General features: G+C 45.1%; 1 pseudogene; it reads left to right on the top strand.

Annotated features, from left to right (window-relative positions):
• The first annotated feature begins 2,444 nt into the window (after positions 1–2,444).
• LOC120669810 lies at positions 2,445–22,613 on the top strand (annotated as a pseudogene).
• Positions 22,614–24,048: the final 1,435 nt, after the last annotated feature.

The following is a 24,048-nucleotide window of genomic DNA, read 5'->3' as shown; positions in this document are numbered from 1 at the left end:
GGTTGTCGGTGGCTGCTTGCAGCGGACCGCGGCGGCTGGCGCTGCTTGGCGGCTGTCAGTTCGATGCGAGACAGCGTTGGAGGACGGCGCTTGCGGCATCGATAACATGGGGCAACTTGGCTTGCAGCGGACTGCGGCGGGTTGCTCAACCTCGCTTGAGCTACTCCGGTGCGGTACATCGTCGAAAGACGGCGCGAGCGACCTCTTTGGCTTTCTAGCACGGCGGTGGAGGTCTTTCACGCGAGTTATGCAAGGTGATGAGGTTGGCGTGCGGTGGCGGCTCGACTGTTCGATGGGGACCCTGGGAGGTAGGGCGACATTATCCACCATTCTGATGGCAACACAAGAGACAGATCTATGACATGGAGTGCTGTGGCGGACGTGGCAAGGCCCCCGCTTGCGGTGTTTTTTCGAGGCGGCTAGAGTGGTGTCCAACGGCGGGCGTGGCGAGGCCCCCGCGCGTTTGTGGAGTGGTCCGGATCTGGTGTTATCACTCTGTCAGGTGGTGGATGGTGTTGCAACGGTGCTACAGCGTAGGGTCCCACATGGCGGTGGCCTTCTCGGTGCGGTGCAGTCTGTTTCTTCGTGTTCTCTATCGGCGTGGGGCCATGCTGGGCTCCGACGACTTTATGTGCGTGAGGCTGTCTCGGGTTGTAGTGGTCTTGGCGTGGAGTTGAGTTTGAGTTTGCGGCCAGTCCAGCCGGGTGCTGTTGAGTGGAGTTGCGTGGCCGCGTTGATGTTCCAATCCAACTGGCATGTATTGTTGTTTTACTGTTGTACCTAGCCTGGGTGTTATTTCTTCTTTTTAATATAATCGGTAGCTCTCCTGCTTGGTTCGTTTCAAAAAAAAACTCTATTGAATCACCAGAAAGATAGAGTGAGCAGACAAAAAAATGGTTAGAGATAAAAAAAAGGATGGAGCAGTATAGAAAAAAATGGCTACAGACTACAATTTTTCTTCCAAAAAATTACAATAACCGCGAGGAAAAAGACTCAAATGGGACAGAGGCGCAGTGCAGAGGATGGAGCAGGATAGATGAAGAGGAGCAGGGGGGAGTGGTTTGAAGGGCAACTATGGACGAATCTTGGAGTTGGAGATCGCCTCGCGCTGCTGCCTTGCACTGGCCTCGGTGAAAGGGGAAATGAGGCAGAGCATGATGCTGCGATGTGGGGTCAGACTGTCAGCATACAGAGACAAACGGATTGCAGGCTGGAGAGCGGATCAGATGGACAAAACATAACAAAGGCAGCGATTGGGGCGCTCACAAATTTGGGTGCCGGAACCTTCGAAACAACCTGTTGTTGTTTAGCTATGGGCTAAACTTTAGACTATATCACATCAAAGAAAACATTAAAATTTATTAGTATTAAATGAAGTATGATTACAAAACTAACTGCAAAATCCTAAGACTAAACTGCGAGATGAATCTAATGAGATATATTAATTCATAATTAGCGGATGGTTAACTGTATCATCACTGTAGCAAATCATAGATTATTTAGGTTCATTAAATTCGTCTTGCTAAATGTTAAGATTTTATAAATTTATGGTTACTGTATCATCACTGTAGCAATTTAATGAGGTATATTAATTCATAATTAGCGGATGGTTACTGTATCATTACTGTAGAAAATCATGAATTATAAATTTATTTATTTATAAATTTTATTTAATATTTTTAAATGGTAAGACTTTTTTTGATGTGACAGAGGCTAAAAAACTGATGGAAACAAACAAAATCTATATAACTACATGACATCTTAACTCCTAATAGCCACGATGTTAAGGGCGGGCGGGGAATACGAGGAGCGTATTCTCGTGGGTCATGGCCCAGATCAGTCAAGATATGGGCTTCTTTACGTAGGAATTAGGATCCTCTAGACTCTAAAACTTTGGAAATACGAATGGTCTTCGCCTCTTCGGTGACTTTATATTCCTACAAATTACATCTGTTATTTTTATTTACATATCGTTTTAGATTTATCCTAAATCAAGTTTATCCAACTTTGATCAACATTATAGAGAAAATAATAATATGTCCAACCAAATTTATTTCATTGAAATCACTATTAAAATACTATATGTTGTGTGGTTAGTATTGTTGTTGCTCTATTTTTGTATAGAAGCACGACGTCTTGTATGAAACTTTTAAAAATACATATACTTACCAATAACTCTATATTTTACCATACATTCTAATATAAATGGTGCTCAAATCTGCCTCTCGAAGATGTTCGTTCAAAAAAAAAATCTACCTCTCGAAGAGTACGAGAAGCAGAACGGTATGAAACTTGTGAAATGCAAAAGATGAACTAAAACCAATCAACCAAAAGCTGCTTTAAACTTTTTGGAGCCCAAAATTTTTGACGGCCCAAACAAGCGGGCCCGGGAGGGTACCACGTCAGCGGAGCCAGGATTCCTCGCCCACACGTGGCTCCTGGGATCCCACACCACGCAGGCACCGCGCCCGTCGACGCGACCCCCGCGTGCCGCCGTGACGTGCACCGCCGTTGCCGAGGCCCCCAGGCTACGCGCCAAAATCCTCCGTCACGCGGCGGCAGCAAAAGCAGGGAGGCACACAGAGGGCATGGCCGAGACGACGCAGGGAGAGGGAATCCATGTCGGCGGCGGCGTGGTGGGAGACGCTGGTGGCGGCGGCGGCGGCGGTGGGCGGGACGGCGGGGAGCAACACCACGGTGGTGTCCATCTGCGTGTTCACGGCGGTTCTGTGCCTGTGCCTCGTCGCCGGCCACCTCCTCGAGGAGAACAAGTGGGTCAACGAGTCCATCACCGCGCTCATCATCGTACGCCCAACCTATTCATCACTCAGTACCAATTCAGTCCTCCTTTTTTCGGTCAACAACTATTCTGCAATTACTTGCTTGATTTTACTTCTTTTTTTGGCAGGGGTGCCTCATCGGAGCGATCATATTTTTCTGCTCACCAAAGGGAAGCAATCGCACATCCTGAGGTTCGATGAGCAGCTCTTCTTCATCTACGTGCTTCCACCCATAATCTTCAATGCCGGGTATGCGTGTTTCCACTCCTGTGGCATCGTAATGGCTGCCTGATTTAGGGTCTGAACTTTCTGACGAATCGGGTGATGTGGACATGGTTTCTGTTTGTGCAGGTTTCAGGTCAAGAAGAAGCAGTTCTTCCACAACTTCATGACCATCATGTCTTTCGGGGTATTCGGGGTTTTCATTTCGGTTGCAATAGTTTCCGCAGGTAGGTTTGGCGACTCTCAAGCTTCTTCTGCATATAGGTCACATTTTCGTTCAGAGCATATAACAACTGAAAATTTCGGCCCCATCGAACAAATTGTACTTCTTGTTATCAGGCTGCTACTGGCTCTTCCCGAAAGTTGGATTTGGAGAACTAGACGCATCAGATTATCTAGTTTTGCCTTCCTTATTTGTGTTGTTTCTAACTTTCTTCGTCCTCGCTTGTAATTAGTACTGAACTCATCAACAATTTCAGCATTGGGAGCCATATTCTCTTCAACAGATACCGTGTGCACATTGCAGGTCTGCTATATGCTGCATTCTGAATTGCCACATCTTCCTCATACTTGTTCAGCTTCCATCTGTTTTTGATATATGGAGCCGCAACACAGGTCATAAACCAAGATGAGACACCAAGGTTGTACAGCCTGGTGTTTGGAGAAGGAGTCGTCAATGATGCAACAGCAGTTGTTCTTTTCAATGCTATAAAGAATCTCAATATCGGTCAGCTCAAAGGCGGGGTTGTGCTAAAAGTGAGAGCTGATTTTCTCTATCTGTTCGCAACCAGCACTATCCTTGGAATCTCAGTGAGGACACGCTTTAGTCGCATAAAATTTTAATTTTAAGAATTAGATATTCCATTTCTTTTCACACCCTTAACTTATACCATAATTTATCAGATCGGTCTATCTACTGCTTATGTTCTCAAAGCTCTGTATTTGGGTAGGTGAGTAAGTTCTTAGAAATAGACTCGGGTTGTGTTCACCTTCTGCTCTTATCTTTGAAATTCTTCCCCTTAATTTTCAGGCATTCAACTGACCGAGAGGTAGCCCTGATGGCTCTCATGGCTTATTTATCATATATGCTGGCAGCGGTATGATTATCCAATTAATACCACTAGCACTGTAATAATTTCTTTCACGATTTATCTGAAGACGTTGTATGCATCCGACTTCACAGTTGCTAGACCTGAGTGGGATTTTGACCGTGTTCTTTTGCGGTATTGTCATGTCCCATTATGCATGGCACAATGTGACAGCGAACTCAAGAATCACGACAAAGTGAGATTACCTTGTTTCTAAATTTATCAGAAATTGGTATCATTATTTGAGGTCAATATTTCCAGTTTCTAGGAAAGCTGAAGTTATTATGAATATTTATTGGGTGATGGCTGGAAATGCAGGCATATATTTGCAACGTTATCATTCATCGCTGAGACATTCATCTTTCTTTATGTTGGTATGGATGCCCTTGACATTGATAAGTGGAAGACATCAAAGGCAAGGTGAGCAACACAGATCACATATATCTGGTTTTTCCATATCTTCTGCCGTCCTGAAGTAGCTTCTATTTACTGTTTCATATCAAGTTATCTAAAATCGTGTCTAAGTGGGTTTTGTAATTTTTTCAGTTTTAAGACATCCATCAGTATCTTTGGTATCATCATCCTGCTCGTGTTAATTGGACGGGCTGCATTTGTTTTCCCCATATCCATTTTGTCAAATAACATGAGTGGAAGTTCTGAGAGAATGCCAATCACGTTCAAGCACCAGGTAGCTTCTACACCAACAATTTTAAATTTTTAATGCCTTCAGTAGTTTTAGACTGAAATGCATATCCCTGAAATTCTTTATTAATCATGTCAAAGGTTGTCATTTGGTGGGCTGGGCTCATGAGAGGCGCTGTTTCGATTGCACTAGCATATAATCAGGTGCCACTTTTCTTCTGTCTAATTACATCATGTATAAGTCCTTAGAATGATTTGTGAAACTTGCATTGTTGCAGTTCACGTTTTCAGGGGTAACATCAGATCCAGTTCATGTGTTAGCAATCGAAGGGAACTGGAGGGGAAGGAAGAACGAAGCTAGAGCAAGATAGGAACTCGGAGGACAGATTCCATTAGGAGAGAGCCATGATTACATTTCATGGCGAGTTTTGTTCTCGTCTTGCCTCTTGTAGCCGCCGGCCACGGAATCACACACGCAACTCACGCATGCCACTTACACGGGCCGTTGCCACTCTGGGCCCGACACATGCACACTGGGAATCTTGGGCCGAGTAGATCGCCGAGGCCCAAGCGTAGATGAGGATGTAGTCTTGCTGGTGGTGGTAACATCTCCCCCCTGTAAAGAACCCGCTTGCCCCCAAGCGGGTGCAGCCGGGAAGCGTTGACAGAGAGCTTCCACGTCTTCCCAAGTGGCGAGAGAAGCTGGCCAGCCGGACCACTTCACCAAGACTTGTTGAATGGAGCGAACGCCCTTGGTCACCATCTTCTTGGCCAGTACCTGCTCTGGAAACTGTCAAGGAGCATCGAGGTCAGGAATCAGAGAAGAAACCTGATCTGTCTTGGAGATGGCTTGCTTCAGCTGGGAGACGTGGAAAACGTCATGGATAGATGCCGACGATGGAAGCTGGAGCCTGTAAGCGACCGGACCGACTTTACCGATGACTTTATACGGGCCGAAGTACTTGAAGGCTAATTTCTGGTTAGCACGTGGCGCCAGCGATGATTGCACATATGTTTGGAGCTTGAGATACACTGAATCGCCCACCTGAAAAGAGCGATCAGTCCTGCCCTTGTCAGCTTGCATTTTCATACGGTGTGTAGCGCGATGCAGGTGCTATTGGAGAAGTGTGTTCATCAGCTTCTTCTCACGGATCCACTCCGAAATGTTTGCTCCCACGCCCTGAACTGAAGGCAAACCCAGGCTGCGAGGAGAATACCCGTACAAGGCTTCGAACGGGGAACACCCGATAGCAGAATGAGCTGAAGTATTATAACAATACTCAGCCGAGCTCAACCAATCCACCCATTTTGATGGGCAAGCATGAACGAAACAGCGAAGGTATGTCTCGAGGCACTGGTTGACGCGCTCGGTTTGGCTGTCTGTTTGAGGGTGGTAACTTGTGCTCATACGAAGAGAGACCCTGACCAGTTTGAAGAGTTCTTGCCAAAATGTGCTTGTGAAGATCCTGTCACGGTCGGAGACAATGGAGTCCGGAAGCCCATGCAGCTTGTAAATGATATCAAAGAAGACTTGGGCAATATCAGCAGCTGTGAAAGGGTGTGATAAGCCCAGGAAGTGACTGTATTTGGTGAATTTATCCACTACTACCAGGATACAGCTTTTACCCTTGGACTTAGGTAATCCTTCGATAAAGTCCATGGAAATAATTTGCCACGCCGATGAAGGGACTGGAAGTGGCTGAAGGAGGCCGGGGTACTTGGAACGGTCTGGTTTAGCTTGTTGGCAAGTGGAGCAACTGGCCACAAATGCTTTAATATCAGATTTCATGGCCTTCCAGGCAAACAGCTGCTTGACCCGGCGGTAGGTTACTGGGAAACCTGAGTGACCGCCTGAAGGGGCATCATGTAATGCTGACACTATTTGAGCTTGCAGGTTGCTGTTGTTGCCGAGCCAGATCCTTTTCTTGTATCGAAGAATTCCATCTTGAATAGAAAAATGAGGGACAGCTGAAGGATCTATGGTCAACTTGGACAACAACAATTGAGCATCTTCGTCCTGATTGTAACCTTGAATGATGGCCGAAGTCCAAGACGGGGCACAAGAGGACATGGCGTGCAGGACTGGTTCAGAATCATGCGGCCGCCGGGATAGAGCATCGGCCACACGATTGTCGGAGCCTTGCTTGTAAACTAACTTGTATTGCAGCCCCAATAATTTAGTGAACACCCGCTGTTGCCAAGGAGTGTTGAGGCGCTGATCAGTGAGGTGAGTTAAGCTGCGTTGATCAGTGAAGATAGTGAATTCTGCATGTTGCAGGTAGGGGCGCCATTGCTCAACTGCAAGGAGAATGGCTAGATACTCCTTCTCGTATGTAGAAAGGCCTGCTGTCTTGGGACCTAGCGGCTTGCTGATGTATGCAAGAGGGTGACCACACTGTATGAGAACAGCGCCAACACCATTGGCACAGGCGTCAGTCTCCAAGCAAAACGGCCTGCTGAAGTCAGGAGTGGCCAGAACAGGTGCCGAGCTAAGAGCAGACTTGAGAGTATCGAAAGCGGCTTGATGATCAGGTGTCCAGACAAAGATGGAGTGCTTCTTCAGAAGATCAGTGAGGGGGACGAGCAATGATTGCGAAATGTCTGACAAACTTCCGATTGTAGGGTCGAGATGGCGGACTAGAGGGGGGGTGAATAGTCCTTTCTAAAACTAATTGCGCCGGCTAACCGAAACTTATGCGGAATTGAAACTATTCGCTTAGCCAAGACTTCACCCCTCTAACTAGAACTCTAAGGCACCTCCAAAAAGATCCTACACAAAGCAAATGGAGTGCAAAGCTAGTAAGAGCTCTTCTAACAATTCTAATGCCAAGTCATACAAGCCTAAGCACTAGTACTTCACAAACCGGGGAGCTCCTACACAATTCTAATGAGCAAAAGCACAAAGCCAAATCTAAGCTCACTAGATGTTCAAGGACAAGGATACACAATCCAAATCCAAGAGCTCAACTTGCTTAGCTACACAATCTAAGCAAGAGCAACTAATTAAGCTACACAAGTTAACTAGTTACACTAGGATCTCTACTTCTAGCTACACAAGCAAGAAGATGATTAGCAAGCTACACAAGCTAACTAATCACTAGAGAGCAACTACACAAGCACAAGATATATATGAATGTAAATACAATGCTTGTGATTTGGAGAATGCAAACCACCGAGAAGAGTAGACAAAGTTGACACGGTGATTTTTATCCCGATGTTCACTTGGTTGCCACCAAGCTAATCCCCGTTGAGACAAGCTCCAAGGTTGCCGCCGATCCTCTTGCTAGTGGTGACTCTCAAGTCACACTCTCCCACGTGGAGTGCTCACACCGAGCTCTAGCACATGATCCGGCCGAACCACTTGTTGCTCTTCACGTCTCGCTCAACTAGAGTTGCTCTTCGCGGCTCCCGCGGGGTGAGCACAATACCCCTCACAATCTCTTCTCCGGAGCACCGCACAATCTTCTTGCGGGCTTCAACGGAGCCTCTTGCCACCAAGCCGTCTAGGAGGTGGCAACCTCCAAGAGTAACAAGCACACCGGCTTGCAACACGATCACCTAGTGCCACTCGATGCAATCTCTCAAAGCAATCGCACTAGAATCGCTCTCTCACTCGATTGGATGATTACTATCAAGTTAGAGTGAGTAGAGGGCTCTCAAGCACTCTCACACATGGACACCAAGTCCCCAAGGTGCTAAGTCTTCTCAAATGGCCGGCCACACCCTCTATTTATAGAGGGAGGCCCCAAACTAGCCGTTACACTCAAATCCCGTGAAAACTGAGTTTTCGCGGACTGTCCGCCTCACAAAAACCGGACCGTCCGCCATTTAAAACCAACGGCTAGAACTGCAATGATTATGTGTCAGAGTCGACCGTTAGAGCCCCGGGCGGACTGTCCACGCCCCTGGGGCAGACTGTCCGTGGTTCAAAACTTAGAACCAACCGATTTGCAAACGTCTCTGACTAAATCTGGAAGTGACCGGCGGACTGTCCGCACCCTAGGGGCGGACTGTCCGCAGTTCAAAACGTGAGCACACACAGAAACCGCAGTGTTTCTGCGCCCGTTTCAGCTTTTAAAGGCGGACCGTCCGCCCCCATGGACCGGACGGTCCGCAGTTCATTTTGGACACCCAAGACAGAACAACCAAGTTTCTGCGCCCGTTTCAGCTTTTAAAGGCGGACCGTCCGCCCCCATGGACCGGACGGTCCGCAGGTCATTTTGGTCCACCCACAGAGCCAAAAACGGTTCTGTTCGAGCTCAACCGAGATAACTGCGGACCGTCCGCCCCTCAAGGGCGGACCGTCCGCAGGTCTAGGGCGGACCGTTCGCAGGTCTATTTCTAGCAGAAATGTACCTCGGTAAAACGGCCATAACTCTTAGCTCCGATGTCCAAATTAGGTGATCTTGGACTTTATGGAAAGCTAATTCAGAGGGCTACACAACCCAACTGAATTCTTGATCCAAAACACAATGGATCAAAGCAGTATTCCACTCCAAGAGACAACCTAATTTCTGGAGAAGACCAAAAGACCTTTCTTGCTTCCCAAAGTTGATCAACATCAACTCCAACTCTTTTTCCTTTGCAAATGTGCCAACACCACTACGTGAACAACACCATGTGCATGTGTGTTAGCATTTCACAATCATTTTCAAAGGATTTTCACTTGATCTCACCACGCCACTCGATCCTAGCAACATCGCAATGTTAGATCGCTCAAGGGGCACTAGATGACCGATATGCAAACAAGTTTGCCCCTCTTGATAGTATGGCCATCTATCCTAAATCCGGTCATGCACTTCTCTACACAACCTTTGACCGGTGAAATGAAATGCCCTACAAGTCATACCTTTGCCTTGCGCATTCCATTTCATCTTCCCAAATGTTGATGCCACACAAGCACCAAATTCCATCAAGCCTTTTGATCATCATCATGAGTCAACACTTGGCTTGATCTTTCTTAAATGATATGATCCACTCCATATCATCACATGACCTCTTTGGTCCATCGATCTTGACCTTGCTCGCTCTTCACCGTTGCCTCGGTCCATCGGCGCCAAATCTTGCCCAAGCTTCACCGCCTCGCGGTCCCTCGCTTCAAAGCCTTGACTTGCCCTTCTCCATTGCAACCGGTCCATCAAGCCAAGCCTTGTCTTGATCTTCTCCACTTTGGTCACATAACTCCATGTCATGTCTCATATGCAATTAGCTCCTCGATCACACTATATGAGCATAGCATCAACCCTTAGCCATTTCTCCTCCATGGCATATGTCGCTCATACTAGTGTCTTTGTGTGGACTAATCTTCTGTGTATCTCAACATAAACACTTATTAGTCCACCTAAGTTGTCACTCAATTACCAAAACCAAACTAGGGCCTTTCAATCTCCCCCTTTTTGGTAATTGATGACAACTCTACAAAGATATGGAAATTAAGCAAATTCCAAGCTAGCACTTCACACATGTGTAAATAGCTAACTTGGTTTGGATTTTATGTTTCTTATCCACCAATAAGACCACTTGTGAAAGATTGGATAAGCACCATAAAAATCCGACTTGGTAGTGATAACTCTCCCTACATGTGTGCTCAAGAGATTTGGTTTTAAACTCACACACATGCATAAATATGAAATTTGTGGGATTGTTATCACTACTAAGTGATGCTAAGGTATATAGGATAAACCTTTGAAGCGTGATACCAATTTGAGTTGCTTCCTTGAAGTTCATTCCTTAGCATCAATGAGTAACTAGACATTCATCAAAAACTCAAGATACCTCATGAGATCAAAAATATTAGCAAGGCTCTTGATTCACTTGTAAAAAAATGTCTAGCTACAATCTATGCATGCTAGTTGTCAAATCATCAATCAAGTTCTATGACTAGCATACATCACACACAAGCAATGCATATATAAATTTTAAAACTTATGCAAATGCAAGCAAGCGCATGAATATGCACATATCAAATGCAAACAACAAAGTTCATGAGCTTGCTCCCCCTACTTGTGTGCTCCTCTTGTCCAAGAATATTGATCCTCCTCAATATTGCTCCTCTCGATCCATGTCCATGATCACACTCTCATCTCCCCCTTTGTCATCCAAGGATAATTCATATCTTTGTTCATTTCTCTCCCCCTTTGTCATCAATGACCATAAAAAGAGCCGAAACCACATGAAATTTGCCATGTGAAGATCAATGGCTACCACTTGAAGTTGTACCTCTTGTACTTGTAGGGTTACCACTTGAATACCCCTTGTAGGCAATCATATGAAGCGCTTGTGGTTTGATACAAAGAGTTAGACTTGGGTAGATGGTTGAGTCTTGAATCTTCATTTTTGATGGACACTTTCAATTTGATTGGAATTTACACCACTTGTAACAACAACATGTGGAAGCATGAAGACCACATTGAAATGCCACATGTAGGATACTAGTAGGATCCTTGACCTTGATACCTTGTAGTGGGACTCCTCCCCCTATGTCAAAGTATTTGTCAATCTACTTGAATTTTGAGCTCTTCTTGATGAGGATAGCTTTCTTGATTTGAATTGATCACTTAAAGTTGAGGATCACTTGTGGAACCACCATTGTTGCACTAGATCTACTTGAATGAATACCACTTGTATGACTATGTATATCACTTGTAAAATCATGATGGATCATTTTGTTGAATTTGACATTGATAACCAATTCTTGAACTAGATTGTTTCCATGAGCTTCTTTCTCTTTGACTTGATCTAGACTACTTGCCCAAATAATTCAACTCGGTTTGAACCAATGACAAGCTTCTTCACACCTCATTCTAAGGGTTATCTTGACAATGTTGAGTTAAACACTTGAAAGCTCATTTTCTAGATCAACTACTTGGGTTACTCGCTCATGAACATGTCATATGTTACCACTAGATCATATCAAGCATAGAAGCAATAGTGGCATCATAAAACATTTAAAATTATTTTATTTTTCATGAATGATCACTATATATGACTATATGCACTAATCATGTCCTTAGCATAGTATGAATGCATATGTCAAGCAATTTCACCTTTCTATGTTGGAGTAGAGGATAGTCATTAGATTCCAATGTAGCTCTCCAACTAGCATCATGAAGTCCAATTATAATAGCTTGGTGAAGACAATGAATACCAATATAAAAACTATTCTTCACCCATATGAAAAGAATATCACTTATCATCAAATGCACTATCTTGTTGTGGTTTGCTTGCTTCATATCTTTGATCCTTGATTGCACGAGAGAATACCATTTGAATATCACTTAAATTATCATGAATCTCTCTATGTTGGGTGTTGCTTGCTTTTCTTGATCTTCTAATTTAAGTACCAAAAATATGATAAGTACACACTACAGTCAAATGGCTTTGTACCTAATACTTGTCATGCTTCTAGCTCCTCTAAAAACCAAACCTAGGTTCCTCAACCACTTGTAACGATGATTTCAACTTGAGGACCTTTCAATTTAAGTGACTCAAGATCAATCCAATATTTGTCACTTTTCTGGCAGATTTTGTACCTCTCAAAGAATATGTCAAATCTCTCAAAGTACAAGTTGAATTGCCACGAAATTTTGTGGAGATGTGTGACACTAAGTCATATAGCAGCCATAAAAATTTGAGCTTCAATGCATTTCTAGATTGCTACCAGATTTCACATCTTCCTCATAGGTGTATGCTGAAAACTGCTGCACATGCATTGACAAGATCCACTCCAAAACCGAAGTATCCCTCATCATATTCCCATGAAACTTGTACAGCAGCTAGTATCATAAGTGTAGGGCATGCATACCAAATTTCAAGCTAGTCCAAATAGATTTGATCATCCAACTATGGCTATCTTCTCAGTTTACTCAGATTTTCAATAAAGGACAGATTTTGAGCAATTGAACTATACTTCATAAAATTGAATCAAACTTGATGTTAACTTATTTGAATGAACTCACAAGACATATATCTAATCATATCCCATATTGAATGTCATCTCATGATCATATCCATTCAAACTAACTCAATTTTGATCACTAACCATTTAATCCAATCAATCATCTTGTAGCAAGCAACAAGAGCATATATATCCAATTCAAAACATCTCATTTGCACCCAAATGAATGTGATCAACTAGAGATATACCTTGATAGCTGATGATAAGTCTAGCTGTCAGGATCCTCTTTTTTGTCCATTCGCGGACTGTCCGCAATATCCTAGCGGACCGTCCGCCTTTGAATTTTCACACCGCCGCCCGACTGAAACTGCCTCTGGCAAATACTGCCCAACACAGGCGGACCGTCCGCGGTCCTTTGGCGGACCGTCCGCAGTGTATTTTTGCGGTTGAGAACTTCTTTGCAGAGCCTCTGGTGAACAAGTCACTTGAACGGCGGACTGTCCGCCTCTTACCCGCGGACTGTCCGCACTACCAAATTTCAGACAGCCCAGAACTTTTCAAATTTCACAATTTTAACTTTGAATTGGGATCATTGCTCATATAAAATTCCAAAAATCTCAAAACTAGCATGAACACCATACAAAGACTCATATGAGTGAGTAAGAATGAGAATTCAAAAATAATTCGAGTAAAATCAAGGAAACTCAAAAATACCCCATAAATGCTTTGAAAATTCAGAAATTTGAAGCAAGGAGTGCACAAAAGAACCAAATGTCATAAGAACTAGTTTTCAAGCCACATTTGAGAAGTAAATGACATTTAACTCATTTTTCAATTTGCAAAAAGATTGTTCATCCAAAAGCAAAGTTTAACACAAATAAATTAACAAGCCAACAAATATTTCCAATGAATTTCTCACAACTAGAAAAAGATACTTGTATGTTGTAGCACTTAGACTTCATTGGTTTGATTTGGCATTGGGTTGTATAAATGCAAAGAAAATTTCAATTCCTTGATTCAATCATAAGATCAAGAATATGAATTTTATTTGAATCAAGCCTCCAATGCCTTTGGTACCTACACACATTCATCCACGTTTTGATGGTACCCAAACTAGGTTGGGTCCTCTCAAGTTAGGAACAACATACTTTGGCAAAGCCTTAGTATGAATAGCGGGATGTTTTGCAATAGTAACAAATGAGGTACCATTACCATCCTTTCTAAGCATAATATTTTCATCAATTGAAATAAGCTTAGAATTGTTACCTAAGGGACATGAATAAGCCATGTGTCCCCTTTCCCGGCATAAGTAGCATCTTCTCTTTTGTTGAGCCTTTTCTTTCTTACTCATTTGATGCTTCTCATTGCCTTGCTTCTCATAGTTTGCTTGAGCCTTCTTCTCAAGCTTGTTTGGGCAACCCGAAGCTAGGTGACCCAATATTGCACAACTATAGCACTTGATGTGAGCATGTGGATTCTTCTCTTGAATCTTGTTTTTGCTCAACATCTTGGCATCTTGAATGTGAGTTGGATGCCTTGTTCTTGCCTTGCCACCCCTTCTTGTTCTCTTTTTCATCATATTGAAGTCATCAACTTGATCATCATGGTTGATTTTGACTTGAAGTTGGGGTGCCTTCTCTTGCTCAACTTGTGGCTTTGGTTGAGGTTCTTGTTGCTTCACCAATTGCTTGGTTGGGCACATTGAGGTGAGATGACCCCAAGTGCGGCACTTGAAGCATTTGACATATTTAAACTTCTCTTCTTCCTTCTTCAACTTGAGCTTTTCTTTGTTGGGGCAACCATTTGCAAAGTGTCCCATCTCATGGCACTGAAAGCACATGAAATGAGATAGCTTCATTTCTTCTTGCTTCTTCATCTTCCTATTATATTTATTCTTGCCCCATTTCTTTTCTTTGGCTTTGCTCTTGTTGGAACCAATGCCACTCATGTCACCGAAACTTCTTTGATTTTTTATTATGCTTTCAAGGGTGACTTTTGATTTTGTCCATCTCTCTATCTTGTTGCTCAAATACTTCACTTGACTTTGGAGCTCTTTGTTTTCTTCTACAAGGTTAGTCTCATATTGCATAGTAGAAGAAGAACAAGCATTTGAAGTACATGGCATAAACAATAAATCATCACATGAGGTGGATACATGTTTCTTACCTACATCAAAAGGGTTAGCAATATTTTGCAATTGATCCTTTGACCCATGTGATGAGCTCTCACTAGTTTTAATTACTTTACTAGAAAGTTTGTTAGTGAGTAAAGCATGGTCTTGTACCAAATTCTCATGAGCAACACTGAGCTCCTCATGAGTCAATTTTAGCTCCTCATGTGAACAACTTATGACATAAAGTAGATGCTTTTGTTGTTCACATGTGTATTTGAGAAAAGAGTTTTCTTTTTCAAATTTGATTGTCTTGGCTAACACTTCCTCAAATAATTTGGTCAAGCTAGCATATCTACTCAAGAGCTCATCATATGAATTAAGATCAATCACATTGCAATTTGATACCTTTGTGTCACCTTGTGACATGAAACAATGTGGAGATGGAGATGAGCTTGATGTAGCAATATCATCCGTACATGAGCCAACTTGATCATCAAGTATGCTTGGAGTAGAATCATAATTTGCAACACTTGAATCATCATCAATCATGTCAAGTGAACTTATTGTAGATTGATTATCATCGTCATCACTTGACCATGAGGTGGAGCAATCTTCCACAACCACCATGTCATGGATGTGTTCATCATCCTCATGCACTTCCTCCTTGGTCTTATAATCATCATGATCATCGGAGGCCACCCCATATTTCTTATTTAGATAACTCCAAATCTCATGGGCGGTTTTCATATCCATGATCTCACCAAGTATACAATTATGCAAAGATCTAAATAAAATGTTAGTAACTTGGATGTCTAGATCTAGGCATTTCTCTTGTGTTGGAGTTAGATTTCCTTCATCTAACACATGAGAAAAACCTACATCCACCATCCACCACATTTGAGGGCAAATAAATTTAAAATTGCATATCATCCAAGTTTTCCACCGTGTAAAGTGTGTGCCATCAAAAATGTGTGGACACTCAACATCTAACCCATAAGTCGCCATCCTCTCGGGTCGGTAAGGACCACAAATGAGAGACCTCGGCACTGATACCACTTGTAGGGTCGAGATGGCGGAATAGAGGGGGGTGAATAGTCCTTTCTAAAACTAATTGCGCCGGCTAACCGAAACTTATGCGGAATTGAAACTATTCGCTTAGCCAAGACTTCACCCCTCTAACTAGAACTCTAAGGCACCTCCAAAAAGATCCTACACAAAGCAAATGGAGTGCAAAGCTAGTAAGAGCTCTTCTAACAATTCTAATGCCAAGTCATACAAGCCTAAGCACTAGTACTTCACAAACCGGGGAGCTCCTACACAATTCTAATGAGCAAAAGCACAAAGCCAAACCTAAGCTCACTAGATGTTCAAGGACAAGGATACACAATCCAAATCCAAGAGCTCAACTTGCTTAGCTACACAATCTAAGCAAGAGCAACTAATTAAGCTACACAAGTTAACTAGTTACACTAGGATCTCTACTTCTAGCTACACAAGCAAGAAGATGATTAGCAAGCTACACAAGCTAACTAATAACTAGAGAGCAACTACACAAGCACAAGATATATATGAATGTAAATACAATGCTTGTGATTTGGAGAATGCAAACCACCGAGAAGAGTAGACAAAGTTGACACGGTGATTTTTATCCCGAGGTTCACTTGGTTGCCACCAAGCTAATCCCCGTTGAGACAAGCTCCAAGGTTGCCGCCGATCCTCTTGCTAGTGGTGACTCTCAAGTCACACTCTCCCACGTGGAGTGCTCACACCGAGCTCTAGCACATGATCCGGCCGAACCACTTGTTGCTCTTCACGTCTCGCTCAACTAGAGTTGCTCTTCGCGGCTCCCGCGGGGTGAGCACAATACCCCTCACAATCTCTTCTCCGGAGCACCGCACAATCTTCTTGCGGGCTTCAACGGAGCCTCTTGCCACCAACCGTCTAGGAGGTGGCAACCTCCAAGAGTAACAAGCACACCGGCTTGCAACACGATCACCTAGTGCCACTCGATGCAATCTCTCAAAGCAATCGCACTAGAATCGCTCTCTCACTCGATCGGATGATTACTATCAAGTTAGAGTGAGTAGAGGGCTCTCAAGCACTCTCACACATGGGCACCAAGTCTCCAAGGTGCTAAGCCTTCTCAAATGGCCGGCCACACCCTCTATTTATAGAGGGAGGCCCCAAACTAGCCGTTACACTCAAATCCCGTGAAAACTGAGTTTTCGCGGACTGTCCGCCTCACAAAAACCGGACCGTCCGCCATTTAAAACCAACGGCTAGAACTGCAATGATTATGTGTCAGAGTCGACCGTTAGAGCCCCGGGCGGACTGTCCACGCCCCTGGTGCGGACTGTCCGTGGTTCAAAACTTAGAACCAACCGATTTGCAAACGTCTCTGACTAAATCTGGAAGTGACCGGCGGACTGTCCGCACCCCAGGGGCGGACTGTCCGCAGTTCAAAATGTGAGCACACACAGAAACCGCAGTGTTTCTGCGCCCGTTTCAGCTTTTAAAGGCGGACCGTCCGCCCCCATGGACCGGACGGTCCGCAGTTCATTTTGGACACCCAAGACAGAACAACCAAGTTTCTGCGCCCGTTTCAGCTTTTAAAGGCGGACCGTCCGCCCCCATGGACCGGACGGTCCGCAGGTCATTTTGGTCCACCCACAGAGCCAAAAACGGTTCTGTTCGAGCTCAACCGAGATAACTGCGGACCGTCCGCCCCTCAAGGGCGGACCGTCCGCAGGTCTAGGGCGGACCGTCCGCAGGTCTATTTCCAGCAGAAATGTACCTCGGTAAAACGGCCATAACTCTTAGCTCCGATGTCCAAATTAGGTGATCTTGGACTTTATGGAAAGCTAATTCAGAGGGCTACACAACCCAACTGAATTCTTGATCCAAAACACAATGGATCAAAGCAGTATTACACTCCAAGAGACAACCTAATTTCTGGAGAAGACCAAAAGACCTTTCTTGCTTCCCAAAGTTGATCAACATCAACTCCAACTCTTTTTCCTTTGCAAATGTGCCAACACCACTACGTGAACAACACCATGTGCATGTGTGTTAGCATTTCACAATCATTTTCAAAGGATTTTCACTTGATCTCACCACGCCACTCGATCCTAGCAACATCGCAATGTTAGATCGCTCAAGGGGCACTAGATGACCGATATGCAAACAAGTTTGCCCCTCTTGATAGTACGGCCATCTATCCTAAATCCGGTCATGCACTTCTCTACACAACCTTTGATCGGTGAAATGAAATGCCCTACAAGTCATACCTTTGCCTTGCGCATTCCATTTCATCTTCCCAAATGTTGATGCCACACAAGCACCAAATTCCATCAAGCCTTTTGATCATCATCATGAGTCAACACTTGGCTTGATCTTTCTTAAATTATATGATCCACTCCATATCATCACATGACCTCTTTGGTCCATCGATCTTGACCTTGCTCGCTCTTCACCGTTGCCTCGGTCCATCGGCGCCAAATCTTGCCCAAGCTTCACCGCCTCGCGGTCCCTCGCTTCAAAGCCTTGACTTGCCCTTCTCCATTGCAACCGGTCCATCAAGCCAAGCCTTGTCTTGATCTTCTCCACTTTGGTCACATAACTCCATGTCATGTCTCATATGCAATTAGCTCCTCGATCACACTATATGAGCATAGCATCAACCCTTAGCCATTTCTCCTCCATGGCATATGTCGCTCATACTAGTGTCTTTGTGTGGACTAATCTCCTGTGTATCTCAACATAAACACTTATTAGTCCACCTAAGTTGTCACTCAATTACCAAAACCAAACTAGGGCCTTTCACCGATAATAGCCCGCCAAATCGAGGAAACTCCGCAGCTCTTTGGTGTTGGTAGGGGTAGGCCACGAGACCATGGCTTCCACCTTTCTGGAGTCAGTTGAGATACCTTCGGCGCTGATGATATGTCCGAGGTAAGAGATCTGCCGCTGTGCGAAAGTACATTTGGACAGTTTGACTTGCCACTGGTCTCGTGCGAGCAACTGAAAAACGGCACGAAGGTGGGAAAGATGCTCTTCAAAAGAACGACTGTACACCAATATGTCATCGAAGAAAACCAGAACACATGACCTCAATAATGGCTGGAGAGTGGAATTCATAGCACCTTGGAAAGAAGCGGGGGCTCCACAAAGGCCAAAAGACGTAACCTTAAACTCGAAGTGGCCAAAATGGGTTTGGAAGGCTGTTTTGTACTCTTCGCCGGCCTCCATTCTGATTTGATGAAAACCCGAATTGAGGTCAAGGGTAGAAAACCAAGAAGCCCCTGCCAATTCATCGACTAGCTCATCGAAAATGGGTATAGGGAACTTGCCCCGGATAGTTAGCGCGTTGAGGTAGCAGTAATCCACACAAGGACGCCATGTCCCGTCCTTTTTCTTAACCAACAGCAGTGGTGAAGAAAAGGGGCTGCTGCTTGGTTGGATTAGGCCCTTGTCCAGCATATCTTGTATCTGCTTTTCAATTTCGTCCTTGAGAGCCGAAGGGTATCGGTAGGGGCGGATATAGACTGGTTTGGCGCCCGCCACTAAGGGAATTGAGTGATCACAATCCCGAGCAGGAGGTAACCCACTGACTGGAGCAAAAACTGAGGAGAATTCAGTGAGCAAGGTCGAAACCGAGGGGTGTACTGAAGAAGCTATCTCCTCTAGCTGATCAGGTACTGAAATACTGCAGAGCTGAACAATTGTATCAACAGGCACCTGAGGCAAGAGACCTTGTAGTAATACAGTGGAATTACCATACGGAATTGACATCCACTTCAGCTTCCAATGAACCTTCATGGGGCTGAAAGACTCAAGCCAATCCATACCCAAAATCAGGTCAAAATGTTGAAGGGGAAGAACCCGCAGATCAGAAGAGAAATTGAAGTCCTGAATTGACCAAGAAGCCCCAGGTAAGTGAGTATCACACTGCATAATACCCCCATTGGCAACCTGGACTCTGATGGCGCTGGGTAGAAACTGAACCCCAAGCAACATGAGAACTGAGGAATGAATGTGAGCTCCCCGAGTCCACTAAAATGAGCAGGTGATGATTTTGAATAGTGCCCTGAAAGCGCATTGTTCGGGGACCTTCAGTGCCACCAAAGGCCTCCGGAGACAGAGCAAGAAACAGCTGCGCATCCTTGACTGATCCACCCTGTTGAGAAGATAGCTCGTAACCAAAAGAGTCAGTGTTACCGTCGGCGTGCGCGATCAAGTCCATCAGCTCTTGCACGACATGAAGTTGCACTGTCGGGGCACACTTATGGCCAGGATGCCATCGCTCGGCGCATCTGTCGCAGAGACCGCGAGCACGGCGGTAAGCCTTCAGTGCAACGAACTTGTCGGCTGTTGGCTTCCCAGGATCTGGAGTTGCAGGTTTGGCGTCAGTCGGAGGGTGCGGCCGATCGGCAGCAGGAGGCGCCGGTAAAGGTAAAGGCGCCCGCGGGGGCGGAGGCTTCCACTGAAAACCAGCTTCAGGGCGACGGGAATCTCGCTTGAACACTGTCCCGACCACTTCTTCCTGCAACAAGGCAAGGGAGTAGGCAGTATCTAGAGAAGAAGGGCGCTGAACAAGCACAATGGAACGGATATTATCACATAATCCATCCATAAAACGAATAGTGTAGTACATAGGATCCGTGGAATGCTCGTAAGCAATAAGTTGATCCACCAATTCAGAAAACCGTTCTACATAATCAGCGACAGTACTAGTCTGGCGAATGTGGTAAAGCTGCCTAATCAAGGATTCCTGCTGGTCTCTACCAAATCGCTCGAGTAAAAGAGAGGAAAACTCAGACCACGATGATTGTTTCAAACGCTTGGCCACAGATTGGGACCATCGTGCGGCTGGACCATCTAACTGATTCAAGGCCAGACGAACCCAATAACTAGAATCAACAGAGTACATCTCGAAATAATCCTCACACCTAGAGATCCAGAGTTTGGGATTTTCGCCATCGAATCGATGGAAATGTAATTTGGGTAACTTGCCAAGCATGGAGTTGTCACGGGAAAAACCAGAGGAACCGTGTTTCGTGGAGGAGATGGGAGGGGGAAGGGGATGAGATAACATACCCTTGACCGGGACGTGGGTGTGGATCAGCATGGATCCGAACCCCTCATCCCGTTAGTGATGTTCAGCGCGGTGCCCAGCGGGGCCGTCGGCGTCGGTAGGAGCAGGTGAGCGCTCCGTCGCCGACTGCGGGGATGGGAAGATGGGAGGCTCCTGGACCACGCGCTCGCGGAGTGAGCGGTCCCAGAAGTGGGTGACCTTGTCGAGCTCGAGCTTCACATCGTCGACGGTGGCCTCGATGCGGGGACGCCATTCGTCGAACACCTGAGCCGCGTCCTCCAAGCGGTCAAGCCGGGCGCCCTGAGATTGCTCGATGTCGAGGAATCGGCGGTCCCACTTCTCGTCGTGCTCGGAGAAGCCCTTGCGGAGCTCGTCGGAGAACCGCTGCTGCATCTCGTCGAGGATGATCTTGACGGCGGGATCCATGGCGCCGTGGCGACGCTGAAAGCTAGTGAAGTGCTCGTGGGCCGGTAGGGAATCCAGTGCTCAAACCCGACCTACTATCCTAAGCGGCGCGAATTTGGGTGGTCGCTGGCGCAGGAAGCGCTAACCAGCGATATGCAGGGTTGCCGCCGACTAGGAGTCGGTAGGTGAGGCTTGGACGCCGAGATCGGAATGATGCACGGCGGCGCGGGAGAATCGGGCGAGCAGAACAGCGGGATGCCGAGGAACGGGCGAATCTGATACCAGAATGTTAGCAATCGAAGGGAACTGGAGGGGAAGGAAGAACGGAGCTAGAGCAAGATAGGAACTCGGAGGACAGATTCCATTAGGAGAGAGTTCTGATTACATTTCATGGCGAGTTCTGTTCTCGTCTTGCCTCTTGTAGCCGCCGGCCACGGAATCACACACGCAACTCACGCACGCCACTTACACTTACACGGGCCGTTGCCACTCTGGGCCCGACACATGCACACTGGGAATCTTGGGCCGAGTAGATCGCCGAGGCCCAGGCGTAGAGGAGGATGTAGTCTTGCTGGTGGTGGTAACATCATGCCACCATCATCACCAGCACAATCATTGTAGTATTTTTCACCACTCTGGTTGGTATCCCGCTGAATCCAACACTACGTGAATTCATACAAGTTCATAGTCAAGACTTCAGAAAGCATCAACATGTCCCCTTGATTTCAGGTATTTGGCTTCCTGACTAGGCCTCTCATAAGTGCCATGCTCCCGCGTCACTCGAGGGCGCCATCCAGAGGCCATAGCACCGGCAGTAACTCCCCAAAGGATGACTTCACCCTGCCATTTTTCTCTACTGATGAGGACGCATCTGGCAGCGGTATCGTCTTGGAGCAAGCCAAGAGAAGCATATCTATGCTGCTGGAGAGGCCTGTCCACACGGTTCACATCTACTGGAGGAAGTTCGATGACAGGTTCAAGAGGCCAATCTTCGGTGGACCGCAGTCACACTGACTGTGGATGAAGCAGAGCCAGATGCTGCCATATACATCTGGGGTTCTGAAATCAAGCGCAGATAAAGAAGCTGCGTCTTTGGTGGCGATTCCCTGTTTAGTTTCATAATGCCAAATGCAGAAGGCAAGCTTTTTGGCTCGCTGCCCTGGTAGGCTGAGACTGAAAACCTGAAATGTCTGGCCTTAGGAAGCTGTCATATAAAACAGCTACTCCGTGTTTGGCAGGCTGGCTTTGTGCTGATAATAGTTTCTCTGAATTCTGCCTGCCTAGTTTGCTCATGGCACTGTAAAGTTTATGACAGAATGGTTCCGAACAACTTCAGTTCCCTCGTTATTCGGAGTATACTTATTACACCACAGCAATCGTACTTGTCAAAACGAGTCAACAATCCGTCTTATTTTCATATTAGAGCTATAAACATCTAACAGAACCTGTAAAAACAAATAAAACAACCAAACGCAACTTGTCGTCATCATCTCTCTTCATTTCACTACTGTGCTTGTGTTTCCCTGAATTCCCGTGTGTTTAGGCGCCACCGCAGCCGAACTTCTTGCCGAAGCAGCAGCCGGTCAGTCGGTTCGGAACCGAAACTGAACCGCTGCTGCTATAGTGATCGGCATCGGCCTGTTCATAGCATACTAATTTCCTCTCTTCGACTCGGAGCTTTGCATTGAGCGAGAGGATCTCCAGGATCTCCGTGAGTTTCCGAATAAATCTTTCCCAATAATTAACTAATAGTTATTTTACAATATTTTTTCATAGGTATTGGTTGCAGTTTTTTAATAATCTCATCCAATTCAACTACTGCAGTGAGAGTCTCAATTCTCCCTATAGTTTGAAGAGGATAGCTAGATTATTAGTTCAACCTAATAATTATTAGGAAAATGAAGAAGTAAAGCAGGTCTACTAGAGCACTGTTTTTACCAACTCTCATATTTAACTCTAAGAGTTAGGAATAGTGATCTGTTGGAGATGCTCTAAGACAAGTAGTAGAAGAAGAACACATAATAGGTGAAGCTCGGAACGCATTTGATTTCTTCATGAGCAATTAAAACAGAACGACATAACTCTTCGGTGGCTGCAATCACACTGACTATTGTTAGTATAAGAACCAAATTCATATGCCAACCGTGTATTTAGCTCTACTTTAAAAATTCTTATACTCCTTTTAGGGTTGATCAATTTTGTCATAGGCTTGAAATCTTGTTTGAATTTTGTAGCTTTTCAGTTTGGTAGCTGTCTCCAAAGGGGGAAAAAAAACGTACTTGTCAATCTGTTTTTGCTAAGGAACTCTCTACCCTGCCGTGCCCTCCATTTATAGTGCCTTCATATCTCGATGTCTATGTAGATAACAAATTCGCACAATGTGAGGGTGGAGGCGATCACCGCCATGGAGAACAAAGAGCTTGTGACGGTGCAAAGTATAAGTTTATTTTTGATTTTCTGCTGCCGAACATTTTATTGGAATTCTAATTTGCAAACTTTTTCTCCAATTTGGAACTTATTTCGCTCAAAACATTTTCTTGCTAATATTCCTTTTCTTACTAGAGTTTTAATCTTTTTTATAAAAGCTTCAAAATTCTCTCAAGTCAATATATCATAGGTCCCTGAACGGTTGCATCATTCTCATCTAGGTCTATGAACCCTCAAAGTAAGTGTATCTTCAACTTTTGGAGTTGTTCGTTCCAAGTTGAGACTAGTTTTATGATTGGACATCAAGTGAACATAGAGCAAACTAGTGTATTTGAAAAGGTGAAGGACCTCGGTGATCACTTTTGAAAGTCCACGAACTT

Source organism: Panicum virgatum, chromosome 4N, assembly GCF_016808335.1.
Source record: "Panicum virgatum strain AP13 chromosome 4N, P.virgatum_v5, whole genome shotgun sequence".
NCBI classification, from domain to species: domain Eukaryota; kingdom Viridiplantae; phylum Streptophyta; class Magnoliopsida; order Poales; family Poaceae; genus Panicum; species Panicum virgatum.
This window is presented reverse-complemented; position numbering and strand designations above follow the sequence as displayed.